This window comes from Panthera uncia, chromosome B1, assembly GCF_023721935.1.
Source record: "Panthera uncia isolate 11264 chromosome B1, Puncia_PCG_1.0, whole genome shotgun sequence".
Classification (NCBI taxonomy): domain Eukaryota; kingdom Metazoa; phylum Chordata; class Mammalia; order Carnivora; family Felidae; genus Panthera; species Panthera uncia.
The window spans coordinates 50,257,413-50,277,558 of record NC_064811.1 but is presented as its reverse complement, the minus strand read 5'-3'; positions in this window follow the sequence as shown (position 1 = coordinate 50,277,558).

Below are 20,146 nucleotides of genomic sequence, written 5' to 3'. Positions count from 1 at the left end.
TTCCATACTTTGGCTATTGTTGATAGCACTGCTATAAACATTGGAGTACATGTGCCCCCTTTGTATTAGCGTTTTTGTATCCTTTGGATAAATACTTAGCAGTGCAGTTGCTGAGTCATAGGGTAATTCTATTTTTAACTTCCTGAGAAAACTCCAAACTGGTGCAGAGTGGCGGCACCCGTTTGCATTCCCAACAACAGTGCAAAAGTGTTTCCCTTTCTCCACATCCTAGCCAGCATCTGTTGTTTCCTGAGTTGTTAATTTCAGCCATTCTGACAGGTGCGAGGTGGTATCTCATTGTAAAAATCTACCTTTTAAAACTGCAATGATAGCAAAAGTTGTAGGATAAAATGTTACTATAAAAAGTCAATGACATTCTTACATTCCAGCAATGATCAATTGGAATTGGAAATTAAACATATAAACCATTTATATAAGCACCCCAAATGAAAATCTTTAGATATTAATGTCATAAATTATGTGTAGGATCTATATGAGGAAAAATCCAAACTCTCCAATGAAACTTAGCAAAGATCCAAATATTTGGCTAAATAATTCATCTACATGGATGAAAAGATTCAATATTATCACATTGTAAAATCTTCCTAGCTTAATAAAGATCCAGAATAGCCAACACAATACTGAACGAGTAGAGCAAATTGAGAACTTCTGTTACGTGACTTTGATACTTACTATGCAAGTACAGTAATCAAGACCCCGTGGTATTAATGAAATATATACTAGCAGATTAGTGACACAGAATTGAAACCCACACAGATATAGTCAACAGATCTTTGACAAAGGAGCAAAAATAATACAATTAAGAAAGGGTGATCTTTTCAGCAAATTGTGCTGAAAAAACTGGACATCCACATGCAAGAAAAGAATGAATCTGGACATAAACTTTATATGCTCCATAAAGAATTAATTCAAAATGGGTAATAGACCTAAATATAAAATGCAAAACTATAAAACTCCTAGAAGACAACATAGAAGAAAATCTAGATGTCTTTGGAGTTAGCCATGACTTCAGAGGTACATACCAAAAGCATGATGCATGAAATAAAAATTGTCAATTTTGGCTTTGTTAAAGCTAAAAACTTCTTGTCTGAGAAAGATACTGTGAAAAGAATAAAAAGAAAAAAAAAAAAACAATTCACAGATCCGGAGAAAATACTCTCAAAAGATATCTGACAAAGGACTGTTATCAAATATGCAAAGAATTATTTAAAATTCAATAATATAAAAACAAAGAACCCAACTTAAAAGTGGACAAAGTATTTCAACAGACATGTGGCAATATATATATATACGTGTATATATATATATATATATACACGTATATATATATACAATATATATACACATATATATATGTATATATATACGTATATATATATATATACATGTGTGTATATATATATATATATATGAATATGAAATAAGCATGTGAAAAGATGCTCCACATCATATACTATCAGGGAAATGCAAGCTAAAACAATAAGATTCTACACACATATTAGAAGAGCTAAAATCCCAAAAACTGATCATACCAAATGCTGGCAAGGACACGGGACAACAGGAACTCTCATTTGTTGCTGGTGGGGACAAAAAATAATCCTGTATATTCAACTCAATTTTTTTGTAAATCCAACACCTCTCAAAAAATAAACTTTATTAATTAAAAAAAGTAGCTTTTCCTTTTTGCATAAAGTACTCTCATCTCTTTTTTTAATGTTTGTTTGCTGTTTGTTTATTTATTTATTTATTTATTTATTTATTTATTGAGAGAGAGAGGGCTAGAGAGAGAGAGAGAGCACAAGCAGGGGAGAGAGAGGGAGAGAATCCCAAGCAGGCTTCAGACTGTCAGAGTGGAGCCTGATGTGGGGCTTGAATTCACAAACAGTGAGATCATGATCTGAGTTGAAATCAAGAGTTGGACACTTAACTGACTGAGCCACCCAGGTGTCCCCATAGTGTCCTCATCTTACGTCAAATGGTCTTAAGTGTGCTGGTCTATTTTTTCCCCCATTCCATTCCATTCCATATAACCTGTGCCAATACCATCCTGCTGCAATTACTGTATTTTAAGTATGTTTGCTATCCACTAGACTAAGCTTTCAATTTTCAACCTTTAAGAAGGTGTTGTTGTTTTTGTCTATTTGCATTTTCATATAAACTTTATCAGCAGCACATTGTTTCCCCCAATATACCTTGTTCTAAACTGGCTGCGTGTGCTATCCAGTTTAGCTGTGTTTGCAAAATATGGTAAATATCACCCCTTACCAAGTCCTTGCCATGATCTACAAGGTTGCACATGATCTGGTATCTTCGTTCTAGCCTTTATTGCTTGTTGCTTTTGCCTTACTCTCCTTGGTCCAGGCACCTTGGCTGCCACTCTTTTCTTTAAATGCATGAAGCACAGTATATTTTGTGGCCTTTAACTTTACTGAACATTCTGCCTGTTCTGCTATTTTACCAGATTTGCACTTGCCTTGATTCTTCCTCCTTCCACTTGTATACAAATCTCATATTCTAAACAGTCTTCCCTAAATATCATTGTTTGAAAAAAATTTTCAATGCCCCATAATCCCTATGCCTTCTCTACTTCATTTTTCTGTTATTGACAAATTCTACCTAAATTCTTGAAAATGTAGTACTTCTGAAGTACCCATTATAAACATCTAATATGATTCTTTTCGTCATATCTTTCTCTTCCTTGTTCTTTTGGAACAAGTGTTCTTGTTCCAAAATGGTATATCTTATGTTGTGTATGTTCAATGAAAATGTCTTATCAAGCCTTAAAATGCTATCCGTTTGTTGCATAATTCTCCAATTTTATTTAAGCCAACTTTTGTCACATTAACATCATTACTATCAAATTAACCTTTGTTATTTGTTGAACTATTAGTTATTAGAACAACAGAAATACAAATTTATATTTAATGAGGCATAATGATATCCAAAGGACATTGTTGAATCATTAATTCATGTATCAAAGTAATATATACTTATAAACACAATCTCCTAAAAACAAAGGAATGAATGCACATATACCTGTGGAAAATGTAAAGGAAACTTTTCATAGTTTATCCTCTGGGAAACTGGAGCCTTCTGAGAAAAGGACTTTTAGTTGCGGTTTTCATATCTTTAATGAGTTTGTTTTTTTATTATGCATGGAGAATAATTTTACATGATAAACTATTTTTAAAAAACAAGCAGTTATATAGAAAGCATAACTCATCACCCAGTTTACTGTGAGAGGAGAAATTTTGGTATTGCATGTTTTTTCAGCTCTGTGTCCACAAGGTAGCTTCCTCATTACCACTTCTCCACCAAGAAATAAAGATATTAAACGGTTGTCATTTATTATAAGGTAGTATCTCATTTCTCAAGCAGTGTATTTTCCTTAATTTTAAATGAATTTTTATTCTATAAAGTTCTATAAAAATGGAATAATCTTTAGTATAAAAAGTGCCTCACCTAGCAAAATATGTGAAATTACAAATTCCCAGCCTTCAGTATGTTATCCAGAAATTGAAATTATAAATACAACACTATTCATTGAACTCTTCAACAGAACAAGATTAATTTCAATAATGCTTCTGCTTTAAACATCATCAGCATGTGTAAGATTAATCATGTTTCAGTGAGATGTATTGTTGGAATGTTTGATGCATATTAATGTCCTCACAGTTGTGGTTATTTATCTTCATATTAAAAAGTTGTTGCAGTCTTAGCATTCATAATGTGCAAAGTCATTGCTCTACAAAGTCTCCAATTATGCATAATGGAACTACTTTTTCATATGGGACATACGTCTTAGGGATATTATTTGCTCTTATGTAACTTCTTCAAGTGCTTTGCAAAAAATAAAGATTGTTAAAAATCTTTTTGTCTTCTATAATATGATGATCTTAAGAAAAACAGAGGCACTAATGAAGCTTCTAATATCAGTTTTCATTTTGTTTCTGAAGATATTAATACAGTAGTTTCACTGTATCTGTGGTTTCTTTTTCCATGGTTTCAGTTACTCTGGAAGCAAATGATCCTCCTTCAGATAGGAAGTCAGAAGGTAGGTAGTAGCCTAAACGTGCATTCTTCTCGCTTCATCTCATCACATCGTCAGTGAATCATTTCATACCATTACAAGTAGGGGGAGTGCAACACAATAAGATATTTTGGGAAAGAGAAAGAGACCACATTCACATAACTTTTTTTTACTGTACATTGTTATAATTATTCTATTGTCAGTTATGGTTGTTAATCTTTTACTGTGCCTGATCTATAAATTAAGCTTTATTATTGCTATGTGCGTATAGAGAAAAAAAAAAGGTTATATAAGGTTCACTACTATCTGTGGCTTTAGGCATCTTCTGCTGGTCTTGGAATGTATCCACTGCAGATAAGAGGAATTACTGTATATTGAATTTGTCAATATCTGAAGTTACCTTTATTTTTTAAAAATTTTTTATGTTTATTTTTGACAGAGAGAGAGAGACAGAGCATGAGCGGGGAGGGTCAGAGAGAGAGGGAGACACAGAATCTGAAACAGGTTCCAGATTCCGAGCTGTCAGCACAGAGCCCGTCGCGGGGCTTGAACTCACAGACAGCGAGATAATGACCTGAACCGAAGTCGGAGGCTCAACCGACTGAGCCACCTGAAGTTACTTTTAAAAAATAAAATATGAAATTGTTAGGTTGTCTAACCACATAAGCATAAAGGTAAAATTTTACACAAAATCTTCCACCTTTTTCATCTCTTCAATTACCATCTAATACTGAAAACTTCACACAATTATTTCCAAGCCAGACCACACTTTTGAACTTCAAATTTATATAATTACTTCATAACTGAATTCTCCAATTGAATGTCTTATAAACACCTCAAGCAAATGTGCCCCAAAGAGTGCCTGTGCTAACATTGTTTTCGTAATGTTTGCAGTAGAAATCAATGTCATAACTGTACAATATTTTTGGTCAGAAATCTAAGGATTGCTTCTATATGACTTTGTTTTCTATACACTTTACATATAATCGCATTTAGTCTTCCTCCTAAATTTCTCCTGAATCATCCACTTTTTTTTTTACTGCTAACTATTAACACCATATCAAGACTGCATCTTTCTTTGCTTGTGCCAAAGAAATATTCTCCTACCAGTCTACCCATATCAATTCTCACTTATCTTTATCATTGTACTGAGACTAATTTTCAAAAAATATAAAACGTGTCTTAAATTTCTTCACTTAAAATACTACAGGGAATCCATGTTGCTCTTAGAAGATATTCTGAAATACTTAAACTACCCTACAGGATTTTAAATGGTCAGTTCCTTGCTTACCTTTACAGACATACCTACCATTCTTCCATTTTATTATCTTTTGGCACCTACATTTTCCTTCTCTCGGTTCTTAATCTTGACATAAGCTCAATTTTCTAGTAACTTTTACATAACTTTTCTTTAACTGTGTCCTAAATTAATGCAAACCTAACACTCTATTTCATATCATTCTAATTTGCTTCCCTTTAATCTTCCTTTTTTATGTCAATGTTTCAAATATTTTTCACATCGCTGAAGCTTTTATTATTTGGTCTCATTCTTCTACTTTAGCGTTAATATCAAATCAGTGGCCACACTTTTTTTTTTGCTTTAATCATCTTATCTCAAAACGTTAATAATGTCTTTCAACCCATTTTCATTTTCAGTGCTGCAGCTGTCATCCAGTTCCCATCATTTTTCTGTTTTAATCTAATAACCATCTTCCTATCCTTCTGTCAATCTTTGGACTTCATTAATGCAAAACACGTTCCCAGATTCTAGAAATCAAAGAGAGAACAAGATTGGTACATGCTTCATGAAGATTATATCCAAATGTAGGACATGAACAAGTGGGTGAATAAATAAATGATAAATAATGGACTATTACACACCATTACCAGACTAAACATCATATAATGCAATACACAGAAATCTTACAAAATTTCTCATTATTATAATGTGCAAATGGTTTGTCTAGATTATCTTATTGAATCCTTCCCTGGAATGTTCTTTAGTTTTCATTATTACTTTAATTATGTACAGGACACAAACAAGAGCCAAAGAGATTACATAATTTTCAAATGTTCTATAGCAGGTGACATGTTGATGACATTTATGGACATGGATCTAGACTATTTCTCTGGCCTGTAGAAACATAGTTCCCCACACCCAGTTAATTACAGTGCCTTTGTCTGTCCTTTCTATATTTCCTTGAGTCCAGGTAACTTTAAAAATATGGAACATTTAAAAATATGGAACATTAAGGATAGTTCAATTGGTTAAGCATCCAACTTCGGCTCAGGTCATGATCTCGAGGTCTGTGAGTTCAAGCTCCACGTAGGGCTCTGTGCTGACAGCTCAGAGCCTGGAGACTGTTTCAGATTCTGTGTCTCCCTGTTTCTCTCTCCTCCCCCGCTCATGCTCTGTCTCTCTCTTCTCAAAAATAAATAAACGTTAAAATTTTTTTAAAATATGGAACATTTAAGTTGTACTTGATTTATATTTCTCAATATGGTTCACTTTTTTGTTATTGTGGTTGTTTGTTTTGATTTTTTGGTAAGATGAGAGTATACATGGGTTTCACTTATTGGACTCTCTTTGTATTCGTTATTATCAAGATGGAGGTGATATTTTTTCAATGAAAACATACCAGTAAAGATGGGGTCGATAACAGGTAAAATACAAAACCAACAAACCAGTAACTAACAGCATAGATGATAGAGTAAAATTATAAGACATTCATTATGATATTTTTATCCCTTTCAAACTTCACTCGGGGAAAAGCTCTCAAATTCTGGCCAAGCTGCATTATTTATGGAGGTAGAAATGGAGGGGCAGTTAGGCTAAGCAAGGGGTAGACATTGAACATATTATTTCTTGTAGTTGACATCATTCTAGCTTGGATCTCTTGTCACATTTCTGAAATATCTATTCAAAATAATATTCATGATGTAATAGGAGTCTTCTGTAAATTGATGATGCTATACCTGCATGAAATTCCTTTCTGAAAAAAAATTGTATTCCTTCACATATTGAAAGGTAGACCATGGAATATAAGGAAGATTTGTTTTTTAGTACAAATATAAAGAAAAACGTAATATTGACTTATGTCTACCTGTGATTTTCAAGAAAGTTCTCAGATATCATGACTTCTTTAAAAATAACATTTAGAAGACAATCAAAAATTAAAAAACTAATAATCTGGATTTGTAAAACTATTTAATGTGATAAATGCATACCTATGTATTTACCTTTGAGATAGGTAATGAAAGGGAAGGTTTAATAATTTCATTTTGTAATAGACTAATTATCAGTATATATTTAAAAAATTATACTTCTCCAATTTATTCTTTTTAAAAAAAAATTTTTTTTAATGTTTATTTATTTTTGAGACAGAGAGAGACACAGCATGAGCAGGGAAGGGGCAGAGAGAGAGGGAGACACAGAATGTGAAGCAGGCTCCAGGCTCTGAGCTGTCAGCACAGAGCCCGATGCGGGGCTCAAACTCACGAACTGTGAGATTGTGACCTGAGCCGAAGTCAGACGCTTAACTGACTGAGCCACCCAGGCGCCCCTCCAATTTATTCTTAATACTGCCCCAAAATACATTAATTTTCTACCAAGTATCCCATCATCTTCCCTGTAACTTAGCCTTATGCTATTTCAGCATAAATAGCATATGACCCAATTAAGCTTTCTGTATCTCTTCTCATATCTTTTATTGTTTTTGGTCACGTAGAATTGAGCACTTGAAATTATTTTCTTTTGATTTGTTTGGTTTTTATCCAGCAACAACTTCTTTTCTCACAGTATCGTAACAGGATTCTCACAGAGAGTCATGACGGAAGGCTTTTTTTTTCCCCGTAGCAACTTTGTGTCCTCATTGCTCAGTTGGGTTCCTACCGAAGAACTGAGCACAGAAGGACAGGTGGTGTTTTTTTGTTTGTTTGTTTGTTTGTTTGTTTGTTTTTTAATACATTTTCTACTTCTTTGTCTCCCATATATGGTAACACACAAACATGTAGTCTGATTAAGTGGTCTCATGTTGACTTGAGGTGCTTTGTTTTGTTTTGTTTTGTTTTTGTTTTCATTCTTCAGGGAGGGGACCTTACCACCACAGTATGCATTTGATGTTAGGTCACCGTTGCCATTTCCTAGACACTTGCATTTCTATATTACTGGCCCCCTTATTTGTCTATTTTTTGTTAAATGTACAAACTGAGTATGACGTGACTAACCAAAATAATTCTTCCTAGTTATGAACTGCTTATTTGCTATATGTCTGATACCACAAGAACACCTAATGTCCAATCTCTTTTTTTTTTTTTTTGTCATTACCTTGTTCTCTCTGGCTTAGAGGAATTTTATTCACCTCCAATCTTTATTTTGAATATTTCACAAAATACATATCTAGTGTCTTTGCATAAATAAAGATCTGTAAACGAATATGTGTAAAGAAAGGAAAACACACACACACACACAACAGGATGGCAATAAGTGTTTTGAATATAGATTAAATGTCTTTCTTCATATTTTTAAAGATATTTTAACAGATTTTAACACTATTTCCATAACAAGAAAATATAATATTATTTAGCTTACAAAAGAAGAAATGAGTTATGCCATGTGGCTCTGCTTAAAATTGCTAATATTTAGTAGCTAACACAATATTAAATCATTTTGAAAACAAATGAATGATAAAAGATTGCTCAGAGCTATATAATATAAATCTTTGAGTATATTTTTTGAAAGTCCAGCCAAATCATTAGACTAATATACAATTTTACTAAAAATGTATTCTCTCCAGAATAATCTGAGTACATATCTAATAATCATCTGTAACAATGGTCATAAATCATTTTTTTCAAATGCTGTTTCTCTGCCAAACATCAAGATATTTCTCAACAAATTCATTTAGCAGCCATGTTATTTGGAATTTATTATTTTCATTTTAAGTCGAAGAACATGAAGTTTAAAGAAATGAAATCACCACACTGAAACTGTTAAGCACACAAATTTTAAGATGGCATTTGATACCAAGTCTTTCTGGTTTCACTACATCACAAAGAACAGGTTAATATGTTGTTAAATTAATATGTTGTTAAATTCTATAACATAAATCATTGTTGGTTTTCAGGGACTATTTTTAGAAATATTAAGATTAAAATTAAATTATGAATGGTTATGGGGTAGACAAGTTAAAATGTTATTAAGGGTTAAACAATAATTGTTTGAAATTGTAAGAATTTTCCTCTGAAGTCACTACACCTTTTAATTTATTGGTATTCCTTTAAAGACTTTGGCACAGATTTTAAAATATGTTATATTATTTTTCTAAAATATTGTTTTTAAAATTAGATATGACAAAAATTCAATCCATGTATTATCATTCTCTGTGTAATTTTTTTAGGCCAAAATTAATTCCTGGAGAGCCTCATTCCTAGCACTATCATTTCATGACATGCTATAATTTAGATGTTATATTAATGTTATAAAGATAATTTCTAATTGTGTAAACCCATTCCCAATGAAAGGAGGAAGAATTTGCATTGGATAGTTGAAGCGGTGTTGTAATTAGAGGATATACTATTACCTTGATTTCTTAGGTCTGCATTATTATAATTCAAAACATTCTGAATAAATCATCTTGCTTAGAAATATGGATGAATGAGAAGTTAGAGGAATTTAAATGCCTGTACAAAGTACTACTTAGTGCTTCTTCAGTAAGCATACTTTCATCAATTATTTAATCCTGAGGATTAAATGGCAGCAAAAATGAGTTTAGGACAATTATTTGTCTCTGCTTCAGTCACATTTTAACTACACACTTTAAAGTAATTGCTTTATATATAAAAGGAAATCCTGAAAACATATGTGTAAGAATTTATTGACTTCTGTGGCAGAATATCCATGTTTAGTTTTTCAAGATAAAAAACATAGTGTAGGAATTTTAATGCAGCATATATTCTGTAAAATATTCTGATAATACTTTCAATATTGACTTTTTTGTGGTCTATATCTTGATTTATTGATCATTCTGTTTTTCTTGTTTATATTTCTTTTGGCAAAATCTCAAAAGTACAAAACCAGTCAAAATTTAAACACTAAAAATGTCTATACACACATACTATTTTTTTTTTAATTTTTAGAGGGAGAAAGAGAGAGCACATGCAAGCCAGGGAAAGGGGCACATGGAGATAGAGAAAATCTTAAGCAGGATCCACTCTCAGTGTGGAGCCTCACATGGGGCTCGATCTCACGACCATCGGATCATGACCTGAGCCAAAATCAAGAGTTGGACACTCAACCAACTGAGCCACCTAGGTGCCCCTACACACATACTGTTTTAATGTGTGGTACAAATTTGCAAATATATACATTATTATGTATGCATTTACTCATATTAGTGTGTGTACATATATATGTACATATACGCTTGTATATACACGTATATATAAATATATATATGTATATTTGCAACTGATTCTTGTAAGTAAGTGTGTTTTATTTGCATTCTTTTGCCAATAATGACACTAAGTATTTTTAAATTTGTATGGAATAAAAATTATTAGAGTTTGGATTTGACATAATTTTAGTTTCATGAGCCCTTGCTCCAATTGATGAAGTCAATTAAAATTAATATATACATAAAGTTATGTGTACGTGTGTGTGTGTGTGTGTGTGTGTGTGTGTGTATCTGATCAACCATGCTAAGGAAATTGGTTTAAAAGATTATTATAAAATAAGACATAAATATGGACATTGCTGTTTGAATTTCACTATGAAGGTGATTATCAAAATTATGTGAATAAATAAGTTAAAAATTAATACTTTCAAAAGTTATTTATACATGAATTAGTCATTTTAAAGTAAATAGAATTCTTTATTCAACTTTCTCTACTTCTATGTTTGAAAAGGACAACATTGTATAATTTCTGTTATTTAAGTTACAGATCTGACACACATGAAAAAATGAATTTCCCCCTTTTAAAGCATAGTTGGCTTCGGACGCCTGGGTGGCTCACTCAATTAAGCATCTGATTTAGGCTCAGGTCATAATCTAATGACTCGTGAGTTCCAGCCCCACATCGGGCTCTATCTGGGAAGCTCAGAGCCTGCAGTCTGCTTCAGATTCTGTTCTCCCTCTCTCTCTCTGCCCATCACCTGCTTGCACTCTGCCACTTTCTCTCTTTCTCAAGAATAAATACACATGAAAGCATATTTGGCTTATTAGTCAATAAATTGTTATAATTCATGTCATAATGATATTTTACCTGAATTCTAGTTTGATTTTTACCTTAAGGAAATTTTTTTTCATTCTTTCGCATAGGATCACTTACCATTTGTATGTTATATGTTGGCATATTTGTTACATTTCTCTTTAAAATAATCTCTGTCGGGGCACCTGGGTGGCTCAGTCAGTTGAGCGTCTGATTTTGGCTCAGGTCATGACCTCATGGTTAGTGGGTTTGAGCCCCACATTGGGTTCTGTGCTGACAGCTCAGACCTGGAGCCTACTTCAGATTCTGTGTCTCCCTCTCTCTCTCTCTTCCCCTCCCTTGCTTTTGCTCTCTCTCTCTCTCTCTCTCTCTCTCAAAAATAAACATTTAAAAAATAAAATAAACAAAATAAAATAATTTTTGCTAATTTACCATATGTAAGTTTGATGGAAGAGTTATAAAATGTTACATGATGCTGTGTGTTTGTCACACTGCATATACATACACACATACACACACACTAAAGATATTAGCTAACTATATAGACATTATTTAACTGCCTGTTAAATAATCACTGAGTCAAGATTCAAGAGAAGGCAGAATCCAGAGATTACATCCAGGGATGAGATTCTGTTCTGAGGCTGCTTTTCTCAGGGAGCATTTGCTATTTTTGGATGAGGCAGCAAAAAGGCTGAAAATGGGCATAACGTTGGAATCTCGGAACCACCAGAAGTTGAGGATGTGAGGTGGCCAATGACTTAGAGTTTGGATTGGGATCTTGAAGAGCTGTACTCTAGGAACAAGGGTTACATGAAAGTAAAGGACCCTGACTAGAGACTTCAGTACAGCTTTGAATCAACTTAGTACCAGAAAAAGGATTAACAGGATTCCAGACTTCACATTTACCAAACTTGACAAAGGAAGATAGCATTATCCTTAGCTTCCAGTCAAACAATAGAAAATATTTCATGTATGAAAAAAAAATAGGTATGTTAGGATGCGAGATATATAAAAATAACCACCAACAAGAAAGACAATGGATCCATAAGACCTTCAAATATTGCTATTAGCAGACATAGATTTTGTAAGTAGGTTTACTGTGTTTAAGAATATTAAATACATGTTGATATCATTAGCAAAGGACTCTATATAAGAATATTTGTCAGTTACAAAACAAATATAAACATGAAAAATACAATAATTGATTAAATAACTCAACATATAGTTTTAATAGATAAGACATAGCTGAAAAGTGAATTCATGAAAAAGAAAATAGGCCAGAAGAAATCACATGTATTAAAACATGAAAAGATGTAAGATGGAAATAGTGAAGAGAATGGAGAAAGTCTACATATGTAACTGGAGTTCCAGAAAGATAAAGAGAATGGGGAGGAATGAACTTTGAGAAACTAATGGCTTAAAGAAATAGAATACATCAGGCAAAAATCAAGAATATTAAAATATATAACAAAGGATAAAAAATTTAAAAAAATAAATTTCTCATCTAGACATATCATAGTAAAATATCTAAGTAACAGTGAAATATATATTATCCTCTGAGGATTCTTAACTACACTAACAGTTAACTTTTTAACATGAACAATGGAAGCCAATGCAATTTCATTTTATCTTCAAAGTGCTAAAATTAAATGACAACCTACACGAAATTTAATAGCCAACAAAATATATTTCAGGAATGAAGGCGAAATAATATGTCCAGTAAAAAGAATAATGAAAATTTAAATGGAGAGTATTTGATACCAGCCCACCAGCACCAAAGGGTGTACTAAGGGGTTTTCTGGTGACCAAAGGAAAATTATTTAAATGGAAAAGATACAGTAAGAAAGTAAGGAATAAGAAGGAAAGAAAATATTTAAATATTGACAGTTTAAATATAAACAATGTTTTGTGGTTTGAACAGATAAATAGATGTTGGGTAGATAGAAATACATGATAGAGAGATAAATGATAGAAGATGATAGATACATAGGTAGGTAGATAGATAGATAGATAGATAGATACGGGGGATGGGGGAAAGGGGAGTTATTTTTTAATAGTTGCAGAGACTGATTTTTGGAACATGAAAAAGTCTTGCAGATTAGTGGTGGTTGTAGTTGTGCAACGAAGTAAATGTACTTAATGTCACAGAACTGAACACTTAAAAATGATTTGAAGTTATTTTTTTTTCTTCTTTGTTGAAATAAAACATACATATTATAAAATTTACGATTTTTACTATTTTAAGTTAAAAGAAGTTTTTAAATAGCTGAAAAAAATTTCAAAATAGTTCATGGAAACCACCATTCTAATTTCTCTCTCTATGAATTTGACTGCTCTAGGAACCTCATATAAGTGGAATCCTACAATGATTGTGCTTTTGTGAAGTAGTTTGTTTATAGTCTCAGAAAGTAGTATAATGTCTTCAAGGTTAATCTATGTTGTAGTGTCAAGATTTCCTTCCTTTTTAAAGGAAACTGAATCATATTCCATTGTATGCATATTCCACTCTTTTATTTTTTATTTTTATTTTTGCTGTTCATTCAGTCATCGTTGGCTACTTAGATTGCTTCCATCTTTTGGCTGCTGTGAATAATGCTGCTGAACACATGCAAATATCTAAGTCCTTGCTTTCACTTCTTAAAATGACAAAGTTTATGTTATGTTTATTTTACTGCAGTAAAAAATAAAAACTAATAATGGCATAATTTTCAATAGCTTCAGGATAATAACATTAACTGGTAAAGAATAAAAATAGCAATTAACATTACCTTTACAAAGATTATCTATATATTTAGTAATAAATAACGCAACAGTCTTACCTGTAACACTTTAATCTAGTTCTATACAACAATTTTCCTATTGTTTTGAAACAATTTCTTATCATGTTCTTTATGAACACTGCTTATTAACATACACATCTCTATTTCTTAATATGAGAATTAGCCAATAAACATAATCTTAAACAAAATGTTCCTGGTGGGTCTCACATGTTAGATTTCCTAGGTATGAGATATTAGCTCAATGTAATATCACATCCAACAGCACATTTGCAATAATTGTTTTGGAGGCAAAATGGATGCATAGTTTAGAATTTATTTTGAGACATTTTATACTCTGCATTGGCTCAGATGACAGACAAAGTAAATAAATAATAATTTCTTATCCAGATTCATCTGTCATCATGCCTCTCTTTAAATTCTTTTTTATTTTTTTAATGCTTTATTAAATTTTGAGAGAGAGAGAGGGAGTGTGTGATGAGGGGAGAGGCAGAGAGAGAGCGAGACACAGAATCAGAAGCAGGCTCCAGAGTGAGCTGTCAGCACAGAGCTCAACATGGGGCTCAAACTCAACAACCATGAGATCATGACCTTAACCAACTGAGCCACCCAGGCGATCCATGCTTCTGTCTAAATATCATTTCTCAAGATTCTCTACTAGTCTCTAGAAAAATCTTACTAACATTAAAATTAAGAATAAATAAAATACACTGTTTACACACAATCTAGAAGAACAGTTTTATAGTTCTTGCTGGACAGCTGTTCAATTCTACCTTCAAACACTTGCCAAACAAGATAAATTCATTTCTGACTGCATCCATTTTTATCACTTTTCCCAATTTAAAGAGTGTACATTAACTTACCAATTTTTTTCTTTCCCAGACTATATATATTTCATATTCTATTATCTTGCTTAGAGAGACTTCATAAAAAAGTGGACAAATCACAAGAACACAAATTAATTGTACATCCCTGTATAATTTTGTATAACCGGCACCCAAATCAAGAACCACAACACCATCCCGGGTACCCCTTTCAGTCACCACTTATTCCAAAATGGTAGTCACTCTACTGACAACACAAAATTTTATTTTACCTGTCTTTCGAACTTTAATTAAAAAAAGCGTGTGGATTTTATTTTATGTATCTAGTTCCCATTTTTTTTCATATTATATGTTGGATTTCATCCACAGCGTTACATGTGTATATAGTTTATTCATTCTCATTATCAAATCAAGGTTTATCATATAAATATTGTATTTGATCATTCTACTTTTGATAAACAGTTGAATTATTTCCTGTTTGTGCTTCCTACAATGAGAATTGCTATTCATAATTTTTTATTCATATATCATAGCAAAGAAAGACTTAAGAAAAACTTCTGTATGGTAGCAAGGGATATAAATGTTGGTTACATAATATCCATATTTATGTTAAGCTAAATAGATACTACCAAGAAGTTTTTAAAATTAGTTCTGAAAATTACACTTTCACCAAAGGTGCCATGAGAATTTCTTTGCTCCATATTTTAAACAACCCTGGAATCTTTTTGTCTTTAGAAAAAAATTTAGTCATTCTCACAGTATATAATAATATTACATTTTTATTATAACTTACATTTTCCTGATGAGCAATTATACTGAGTACTTTTTCATATGTTTATTGGACAATTGATTAAACTTCTGTGAGGTGAGGTGCCTATTTTTTTCCCTGTTGAATTGCCTCTTTTGCTTTTTTGTATTCTAGATATGAATTTTTGTTGGATGTACATATTGAAAATATATTTGCCAGCTTTGAGTTTGGCCTTTTCATAATGTTTTTTGGTAGACACATTTCTTAATTTTGGTATAGCCACATTTATTATTTTCCATCTGTAGTCCTTCTTAAGAAATATTTGCCTAACTAAGGACATAAAAATAATCTCTTATATTTTTTCCTGGGGTTTTTATTGATATACCTTTCATACTTACATCTATAGAATATCTGAAAGTGATTTTTGTAATACTATCATTCAGTTTTTTTCTTATGAATATTGCATTATCCAGAATCATTTTTTAAGAAAGAGCATCCTTTTTTTATCTTCAGAGATTATGTCACCTTTGTCACAAGTCAGATGACCATGCACATGTGGATATCTGCCCGGACACCAAATGCTATTCCTTTGGTTGACCTACTTCCCTTAGACAAAATTATACTCCCTTCATTGCTAGAATTTTATAACACACATTGATATCTGGTAATGCATGTTTTAGTGTTGTCCTTTTCTTACAAAATTTAGAATTGGATTATGAATTTACAAATACGCGAAAATACATACATGATCTTGATTGAAGTTGCATTGAATCTATTAGTCAATGTAAGAGAACTGAAATCTTAACCACCCTAGTTCCCCAATGAAGGATATTGACCGCAAAGTGATATTTGTCAATGTTTACAGACCTCTTTGGTCTAGAGACATCTAGTGATCACAACCAGGAGATGCTACTGCATCCAGTAAGATTGAAGTCAAGAATACTGTTCAGTATCCTACAGTGTACAACATGGCACCTTCCAAAAACATAAAATATTTGAACCAAAATATCAATGGTGCTAAGGTTCAGAAATCTCTCTTTACAATATTTGGTTTTCAAATACAATCTTATATTTATATATTTGTTTAGAATATTTTTCATTTTCCTAAGCAACATTTTGTGTTTTTCATTATTGAAGTTTTGCACATCTTTTGTTATATGTATTCTTAGGAATTTGATGTGTTTTTTTTTAATTCCTGTAAAGAATATTTTATTCATTTTTCGATTGTTCATTGCCAGTATGTATAATTAAATAGATATATTTATATTGATTCTATATCTGTGATCTTGCTGGATTCACTTATTGATTGTTACTGGTTTTTTTCTGGATAATTTTACATTTTTTACATTCACAATCATGTTACCAGTGACTGTAATGCATTGATTTCTTGTTTATTAATACTAATGTCAGCTATTTCTTATAATTTTCTCACTATCTATTTTTTATTGTCTCCAATACAATGCCTGGTAGAAGTGGTTATAGTAGCCTTTCTTATCTTGTTCTGATTTCAGGTAGAAATATTTCACTAATTCATTATGGGTAAGATGTCTAAACTAGGCTTTTTATTAATATTCTAAGATAAGAAAAGTTGTTTCTAGCCTACTTTTTAATATTTTGCTATTATGACTTGATATCTTGTTTTACAAAATGCTTTCTAGTATGCTTAAAATGATCTTTTTTTTTCATTTCTTATTATGTAATAAAACAGATTAATTTGAATGGTAGGGAAAAAATAAAACTTCAACTCCTAAAATATTCTCTATTTGATTGATGTTTTGCATTTTGCTCTATTTGATTCATATTTTTTTAATATTTTGTAAAAAATGTTTAATGTTTATTTTGAGGGAGAGAGAGAGACAGAGTGCAAATGGGGAGAAGGGAAGATAGAGAGGGAGACACAGAATCCAAAGCAGGATCCAGGTTCCGAGCTGTCAGCACAGAGCCTGATGTGGGGCTCGAGACCACGAGCCATGAGATCATGACCTGAGCAGAAGTTGGTCACTTACCCTACTGAGCTACCCAGGCACCCCTGATTCATAATATTTTGTTTAAAATTTTTTATCTAGGTTCATGAACAAAATTATTCTGTAATTTTCCTTTCTTTTGATGTCCCTTTTATGCTTTGGTATCAAGATCATTTGCTCAAATATCTTCAGAAATTTTCCTTTTATTTTTTTTTTCCCCTGGAGGAGTTGGCATGAAATGTTTGTTACTTTATTTCATATTTATTAAGAATGTTTAATTGCAGAAGATATATTAGAAGTGATTTACTCAAGCAACATTGACCTTATATAAACAGTTTTAAAAACTCATCTTGGGGCACCTGGGTGACTTAGTCGGTTGAGTGTCGGACTCTTGATTTCAGCTCAGGTCATGATTTCACAATTTTTGGGATTCTCTCTCTATCTCTCTCTCTCAGTCCCTCTCCCCCTGGCACTCTCTCTCAAAATAAATAAATTGTCATAGACTCTGAGTCTGGTGTTCTCTCTTGTCCAGAAAGAGAGTAGACACAAGATTAAAATGGGAGAGAGGTTAATGTCAGGGAGGAGACAAAAGCCCCTAGTAAGGGTCCTTGCTCCATTTTTATTAGGACCACAAGAAGGCTTACAAGCATGATGGGAGTGCACAAAGAACAGTTCACAATGAAACTGTGAACATTAACTCATGGGCATGGAGATAAGGGGGTTTTGAAGATACGCGGTGTTAGGGGTTTGGGTCAATACAAAACAAAATTCTAGTGCTGGGTGGAAGGTTGTTTACAGCAGACATGAGGTGCCACCTCTGTTTACTTAAACTGGCCAAGGGGACAAGAAAGACAGAGCATGCTACCTCAGTGTTAAAAAGGCAACTTTTTTTTGCTAATTAGCTCAGATCTAGGCAACTTTGCCCTGCTGTTATCTATAGTCCTGGTTACCTGTTTTTGTCCTTCCTTCCTGTGAAAGCAGCATTCTGCTATTGTACTAAATTGGAGGGCGCTTCTGCCCTGAATACTTAATCTTGTTTACCTAATCTTGGATGTTTTCATCCTGAGATTTCCTATTCCTCTACCTTTGTCCTATATTGGGGCCTTTGTCCTGTTTACCTAATCTTGTTTACCCAAACTTGGGTATGTTCATCCTTCCTAATTCTTTATGCCTTGTTAACCCATTGGTGCAAGCTCAAGGAATTCCTAAGCTTATTTCCCACAGTAAATAAACTTAAAAAAGAAATTCTCTGTATTGGGATGCCTATGTGGCTCAGTCAGTTGAGCATTCGTCTCTTGATTTAGGCTCAGGTTGTGATCCCAGGGTTGTGGAATCAAGCCCCTCCTCAGGTTCTGGGCTCTGCGCTGCGTATGTAGCCTCCTTGGGATTCTCTCTCTCTCTCTGTCTCTCTCCTTTTGCCCTTCTCCCTAGTTCATGCACTCTCTCTGTCTCTCTGTCTAAAATAAATAAGTAAATAAATAAATAGTCATCTGTATTAAAAAATAATTTTGTGTATATCTTTACCAGAAACTCAATATCATACATACATAAATATATGATATGTTTTAAATCCAAAATCATATTCTTATAGAAGTAAATCTTTCAGCCTAGTGTGTTTCAATCATTATTATAAGTTGTATCTTCCATAGATGTGATTACATTTAGTTTTCTTAGTGGACTGAATTGAAAGACATGATAAAATAGATTCTATTTTGTCAATATTCTATCACAATGTAGAAAACATATTTCATATATAATTATTCTCAGATTACCAAAATAGTTTTATTAAGAAAAATGTTTCTATCCTATAAGGTAAGAATAAATTAGACTATTTTTCTCCTAACTACTTTTGGATTTTATATTTACATTTTTTTCCAGATCATTATATTATTATTCTTTTGCCATGAGAGGTAAAAGTATATAACAGGTTATGAGTGTGCCTTGTAAGGCAATTCTTTATATTTATGCTCATTTGAACATGATGTGAAATTTCATGTATTTCTAGTTTTCATACTTTGAAAATATCCACCCCAAAAGAAGGATATAGTCAAGATGTCAGGAGGGAATGTTAGGTAGCCACAGATTAACATCCTGTTTTGTGAATACGTTTTAGTTCCAAATTATATAAAAATGTGCAGTATCCTATTCTTCAGACAAATGGACCATGTTCTCACATAGAGTTGTTGGTATATATAACAATTTACCTTGATTACTACATGTCTTTCAATGTAGCATGGCTTATCTTTCCCGATTTGAAGTAAAAGTTGTAACATTTTTATTGGAGTGGGTATGTTTCATAAAAATAGAGTGTAGCTTTGCTTTTTGGCATGACCTTGTCATTTGAGAAAGCATTACATTTTAACGACATATAATTTAAAATGCCTCTAGGAGTGAGTTGAATTTACTGAAATATTTTTAAGAGTAATTACTTACTAGAGGTTGTCAGAGCACTTGTAGAGTATCAACCTTCTTCAGGGCAGATATTTGAGACTACTTGAAATGAATTAACAGCTTCTACTATTAATGTTTGATGGGAGACCATAGTGAAAAAGATGGATGTTTATATAATTGAC